The following is a 6,967-nucleotide window of genomic DNA, read 5'->3' as shown; positions in this document are numbered from 1 at the left end:
GAACAGATGGGAGAGGTGCTGAAATGTATGTGAAACCGGATAAGAATCTATTGCAGTGCTACAAGAGAGATGCTTAAACTGTGTGAAAACAAAGCAAATTCAAGAAATCTTTAGGAGGTAAGAGTCAGAAATGGTGGAAAATTAGATTAAGGGAAAGGGAGAGGGAGGCTTCAAGATAATTACTAGGGTCCTGGGTTTGGGCAATTGGGTGGTATGGTGTCTTTCACTGAGATGTGGAATGATAGACCATGACTAATGGCTTCCTCCTCACAAAAGATTCAAATGGCTTTGCCTGCCAAAGGGCAAGATGAGTAAAAATGGGATGGGACCTCAAAAGAAAAAATGGGACAAAATCCCAGAGGAGTGGAGATGTATATAAGACAATATCAGAACTAGAACAAAAGGAGTAGAATTCCTAAACTTAAATTCATCATGAGTGTCTAACTTACCTTGATCACGAGTGTCTGTGGACATTGCCCAGTATGTGTCCCAGGTCCTTGCACAAAATGTTTTTACAATATCTGACATCTAATGACCAATCAGGGGCCAAGGAAAATTTTAGCAAAAAAGATTTCCATTATGCTTCGTATCAAAATTTTATTATTGGTAATAACTTTGGTTACAAGTCAGTAAGAAAGTAATTTATTTCATACACACACACACAAACTTATTTCAGAACATCTTTTTGATCTAGGATCAAAGGTTAGTGACCTGGTAAAGATGACTCTCTCTCTCTCTCTATATATATATATATGAAATCTGGAACAGACATCTGGTCTGAAACAATTATTGACCAATTTTACAGATGAAGCAACCAAAACAACTGAGGTCTTAGGAAGTTCATTTAAGCCATATGATAAATAGTTGTGGCTGGCATACTAGCAATACCCTGCCTCCTATTTTACTCTAATATATTGCCTTGTCTCGGGTCACTTCATGAGTACACACATATATACACACAAGTGATTACAAATATCTACAGGGCACAGATTACCATGCCTACTCTACATAAACAAGGATTTTTTTTTTTTTAAATACTTTATAACCGTAGTTTTGAAAGCTTAGGGTTTGATAGAAGTGGGTTAGGAAGCTTGTTAAGAGTGGACACTGAACAGTGGGCCTATGGGTCCCATTCCTGCTTCAACTGATATACAAAAATGGACCTGCTCCCATCTGTTTATTTCTGGCTGTGCTGGGTGTTCGGTACAGCCCGTGGGCTCTTCACTGTGGTGCATGGGCTTAGGTGCCCTGAAAGCCTGCAGGATCTCAGTTCCCCGGCCAAGGATCAAACCTGCATCCCCTGCATTGCAAGGCAGATTCTTAACTACAGGACCACCAGGGAAGTCTGCCATCTGTTTAGAATACTAGAGGAGACACTAGAGGATTACACTTCTAAATTATTATTCTTTTGAAAATCCAGTTCTGCTGTTAACAATCGAAGTTTGAAAACCACTTGATTAAGGAATAGGCTATGAATTTGAGTATGAACAGACTACAGTCAAGATCCTTCATCCCAGGTCATAGGCATATAGACACAGGGTCAGAACACAAGACCACTAACGCTACAGGTATTCGGAGTCCAAAATAATCACAAATTGTTAATTCTAAGAATGGCTAAGTGGGAAGAGGTTGGCAGGCAGGTAGGCACTTAAGTTACTGTCTACTAAAACAAGACGCTATCGTTACTGAGTCACAGCTTTCCTGGGGAAACCAGGGTTAACCTGTGAAAGTTTACAGACCTCTTTTCAGGCACAGTAGAGCTAGAACTGTGTAAGAGGCCTTTAGGGAGAAAACTTTTTTTTTCTTTCATCTTTTTAAGACTTCTTATTTGGCTGTGGTGGGTCTTCGTTGCTGTGAGCAGGCTTTCTCTAGTTGCAGAGAGTGGGGACTATTCCCTAGTTTTGGTGTGCTGGTTTCTTTTTGCAGTAGCTTCTCTTGTTGTGGAGAACAGGTTCTAGGCCAGCAGGCTTCTGTAATTTCAGCATGTGGAGTCTAGAGCACAGGCTTAGTCGCTGTGGCACATAGACTTAGTTACTCCATGGCATGTAGGATGCAACCTTACCTGGGATCAAACCTGTGTCTCTTGCATTGGAAGGCAGATTCTTAAGCACTGGACCACCAGGGAAACTCTTATAGAGGAAATACTTTGATGCCCATGTTGCACTTCGCTCAGAACCACTTTGCTACAGAATACCCTGATCCTGCCCTGCTGTGACTGCTCTCCACTGAAAGGTGAACTTGGACAGTATCTCAACATTAAATGAGTATAAAAGTGTTGTAACGTCTTCATTAAAATGCTATCAGGCCAAGGTCTCTTCTTTCTCTTTAAAATTCTATATGGCTCATTGCCTGTGGAGAAACAGGAGTGCCCTCAATTAATTAATTCTTTTGAACCTGTTCAACAGCTTAAACTCAAATTCATGCATCAGATTCTTAAACTGCCTTAAAGTGCAAAATATGTTAGTTACTCCCATTAGCCAACTAATCAACTAAGGATCCCTCATAAACTTCTTTGGTTCAGCTGTAAGGCCCCCCTGCTCAGAGATCTTCCATCTCCAGCTCAGGCATGGCCAACAGGCATCTAAATATCTGCCCATAAGTTACAGAATCAGAATTGTTCATGAGTTGTCCTGATATATGTCAGCAATGCTACTGATTCACTGAAGAAAAAAAAAACTCATTAAATCTGTGCTCAATGATTTTAGAGCAAAGAACATACAGAGTGGGTATTACACACAAAATAAGATTAACACTGACAGGTATATACTAAGGTACAAAAACAAGTGTTTGACTTGGAAGTTGAATTTTATTTACAAATGTTCTCTTTTAAACACAGATGCCATTCCACCCCTTTTAAAGCATTATTAACTAATAATTTCCAGAAAAACCATTTACATTGTCTTAATCTTTCTGCATAAAACAGTATTATGGGGTAAACAAATATGGGATGGTCTAAGGCATAAAAACAAAACAAAAGACAATTTATCCACCATGAATGCTCTAGTGACTGACAAAGAATCACCAATCACACCCCTTAATGTGCTACTCCAAGAAACGTGATAATTTGAGGAGGTAAATGCTTCACAATAAAGTCTTCTTACATAGTATGGTTTAATGGTGATTGTTTAGGATTGCTCTTGCAGGATACTATGTATGCTGATTTTTTAAAATAAGTCATCATTGTTACAAAGGGCATAGACTTTTCTATACAGATTTTTCTTTAACCTTTGGAAATATGTAGATACTGATCTGGTCTCATCATTCAGGCCAATTAATAAAATAACAAATGCATGAATCCAACTTAAAATGAAACTTAAAACAAAAACACAATCAACATGTGACTATCCGACTTAACAAAATTAGAACTCTCCCAGAAATCAGAGTATTGCTCCTCAATAGTTACTATGTATTTGAATTTTTCATAGCTGAGACAGTATACAGACAAAATACTTAACCAACGAGTTCAAGATAAAACAATCCAAATTACCTAATATTTTATATTTTAAAAATCCTTTAAATTTTATCTAGGAGGATAATCGTTCTTACATCATAACTAAGTTACAAGAACTTTGAAAAAAAATTCATCCCTGAGAAGTCAAAGAGAGAAATCTCTAAAAACACAGAAGTGACATTCCTGCACCCTTTTAACAATCTTTTTCCATAGCATGAACTTTTATCAGCAGTCAGCAATCAAATGTATTCCAATCCTCGATAGTTATGGCCTCTGATGATCTGATCTTTTTACAATAAAACTGTAAGTGCAACATTTTAAATAATCAGATAAATAGAGACTCTGGTTTTATTGTCAGGTTTACATTTTTGTCAAGTCCAAGGACAGCCAGCTAAGATATGTATACTTCAATAAAGACTGAAGTAATAACTTCTGCTGACAGCTCTTCTTCGGAGTCTCCATTTCCCCCACTGATCTTCACCCAAATAGTAAAAGTAATACAATTGCAATTGAGTTTACTATTATCAATGGCACTGCAAAGAAAAAAACAAATTTAATTATTAAATCAGGAAAAAACTAAGTCATAGTTACTAGCATCAGGAAGGTAGAAATACAGTATGTCATCAGAATCACATTGCAAATCCTTATCACATAGCAACATTCAAACATGCATTGGATCATAAAATCCAAAACTTATCTGAAGGAGGGCTTGTGTGACTGAGGTAAGGGTCACACTGGCACAACTAGATCAATACAAAGTAATCTGGGGATAGTGCTGGAGCAGCCCTGGGAACACAAGCAAACTGGACCCAGGCAGAAGTAGACCCACATGGTTGGCAGCGACATCTGACATTAGAAACACAGTGCAAAGAAGATTCTGTAGCTTCATCACTAAATGAAGAATGAACTTATTTATCATCCTACCCAAAGCTGTGATGAAAGCAGCTAACAGAGAGACAGAGATAGAAATAGCAAGAGACCCTAATTTTAATAGTTTTAAAGAAAAGGTTTTGAACTCCTGAGTTGTTCAAAAATATTTTCTAGTAAAATAACAGACATGGGGCCTGTATTTTTCTCTTGAAAGTCTTAAAGGACTCTAGCTAATTTTTCTACTTAGAAGCAAAAAGAATTTCTAAAAGGCAAGAACACTATTGTCTTTCAACCCCGAGAGGTGACATACAGGTAGCAAAGAAACATCACATCACTGAACATTCCATCTGCATCAGCTGGCTTAAACAGAAAGAAAAGGCAAGCGAGGAAAGAAACCAGTAACTTTTTAAGCAGTAAAGCCAAGTCAAGTAGAAAAAAGTTCCCACTACAAAAGTGACAGTTTTGCTTGGAAGTTTTGCTACTTAAACCACAAAATTAAAATGAAAGCGTATTCTACTAGTTTTGCTTCTTACCTCTCATCACGGTTCTTACAGATCGAATAAGGTTCATTAGCTGAGATTTAATTCCTGGCTCTTCTCCGAATCCTCCAATTCCCTGGTCTGTTCCCCAGCCAACTGCATAATATAAAGATGATTAGCTGTGTTAAAATTTATTATGCACTTGCCTTGCTCCCTCATTAGTCACCTTCTAAAACATAACTTTGAGTCTCTGTTAAAGACATAAAATATAGTCATATGATTTAAAAATTTTAGAGTGTATTTTTTACTTTTGATAAGCAGCACATTTAATTTCCCTTTTAATTTTATAAAATAAACTACAGCCTAGTAAATTATTCCATGGCACTGAATTCAGTAAAGATGACTGCTGTGACAACCTAACTCTTTTCTTTCTCCTTTTTTAAACAAAACATTTTTCAGGTCAGAACTGAAAACCAAAGCATATTGTCAAATTGAATAATAAATTGGTTCAACTCAGAATTCATAAAACCCACTGTAATTATTAGTATAAAGGTGTTGCATCTAAGTTTCACCATGTGTTCACCTGGTGAAATGTTAATACAAACCTGTTCACAGCTTGGATAGGCCTTCATAGCATGCCAACAGAGGTATATCTTTTTAACGTGACCAGTCTTCTTCATTTCTCAATTTTGAAGTGAGGAATTTAGCCTACTATCTAACTCTAATTCCACTTATTTTCAGTAAATGGGTCTTTTATCTCCTTCTGTCATTTTGCTGATAATATAAATCATTACTTCTTTACCTTTATTTGTTCTTTTTTTTTTTTTAATTGCCTTACACATTCTTCTAGAGGCTCACACACCCTCATTTCTGCAATGTCCTTCTCTTGTCCTTATTTCAGGTCCACTTTTCATATCTCATATGACTAGGTATTTTTTTAATCTCCTATGACTACAGGGCTTAATTAATTCCTGACACGCTAACCCTTTAACCTGAAGATGGAGTAGTTGTTTTTATTTTATACATCAAAGAACCAAGTATCAACAACCAAGTAACAAGATTTCATATTGCTTAATCAACTTTTACTTGGTTGAAATAAAGGTTAAATAATGGTTGCTTTTTTTGTCACATCAACACTGAGATATGCTATGGTATAAAACTAATATAAAATTCAGGTTCACAATAGAGTAGGTATGTTTTGACTCCCGCTCACCCTTCAAGGCCTAGCTCACCTGCGCTCACAGCCTTCCTAGTCCACAGAGTGTTACTCGTTTCGAGCTCCCAGAGCTCAACCTCCATCACAGTGGTTAATATCACAGCCTCTACCATCTTTGGCCAGACTCTCAATAGAAGCCTCTGCAATTTCATCTCAACCTCTTTCTCCCTTAAAGGGCCAGATCTTTCTAACTCACAATGTGTGATGATTTCCATCGTCTACTGAGTGAAGTCAGAAGCTCCTTAAATTAACGTGCTAGCCCTGTATCAACCACAACCCTCCAAGTATTGCTATTCACACTCAATTCCCACTAACTGCTGTACATGTTAAAGGCAGCTTCTGAATCCAGGTCTGTCTGACTTTAAAGTCAAGGTCTTTCCTAATTCCCCTCTATGTCATAATAAACCTTGTCTTACCCAAACAGTAACTACTGATTGTAAGTCATATTATAAATTCCTGGAACTAAATTTAGTCTTTCTTTACCTTTCCCTTGTCCCCCACCCCAGAGCAAGTACTTAATATACATTTGTGGGATTAATTTATAGCAAACCGAGTTAACTTTGGATAAAGAAAGGTATGGTAAACCCTAGCATCGTAGATAAAACTTCCAAAGAACCATGTTTCTTTATTTTTAAGACACAAAACGTAACACAAACCAATCATTTCAGTTGTAGCTTGGAGGAAGGGAGGAAGAAATCCTCCAATATTAAATGCACACATCTCTCCAAGTTAAAAACAATCTCAAACCTGCATTTTGCTTGCTTCCTACTTCTGGATCTCTGGCAAGTGAATATATTTATGCTGTTTCTCCAACATTTACTTTTACTATATAACAAGTTCTACTATAATTTCTTTCTCCCACATATCTGGTCTCGCTTTTCTAGGTAGCTCAAAATCAGCATTCTCCACTAAATGGCAATTCTCTTTTTGTCATCTAAGTTCAAAGGTGTA

General features: G+C 37.1%; 1 long non-coding RNA gene across 1 annotated transcript; it reads right to left on the bottom strand.

Moving 5' to 3' along the window:
- Positions 1-2,786: 2,786 nt before the first annotated feature.
- Positions 2,787-5,832, bottom strand: LOC122425414. The gene is made up of 2 exons (XR_006264839.1): positions 4,855-5,832; positions 2,787-3,984 (listed from the first exon to the last, which is right to left on the bottom strand). It is a non-coding gene; the product is annotated as an uncharacterized LOC122425414 (long non-coding RNA).
- Between the last annotated feature and the right edge of the window lie 1,135 nt (positions 5,833-6,967).

Source organism: Cervus canadensis, chromosome 23, assembly GCF_019320065.1.
Source record: "Cervus canadensis isolate Bull #8, Minnesota chromosome 23, ASM1932006v1, whole genome shotgun sequence".
NCBI lineage: Eukaryota > Metazoa > Chordata > Mammalia > Artiodactyla > Cervidae > Cervus > Cervus canadensis.
The sequence above is the reverse complement of the archived record's forward strand: the minus strand, read 5'-3'. Positions and strand labels throughout refer to the sequence as shown.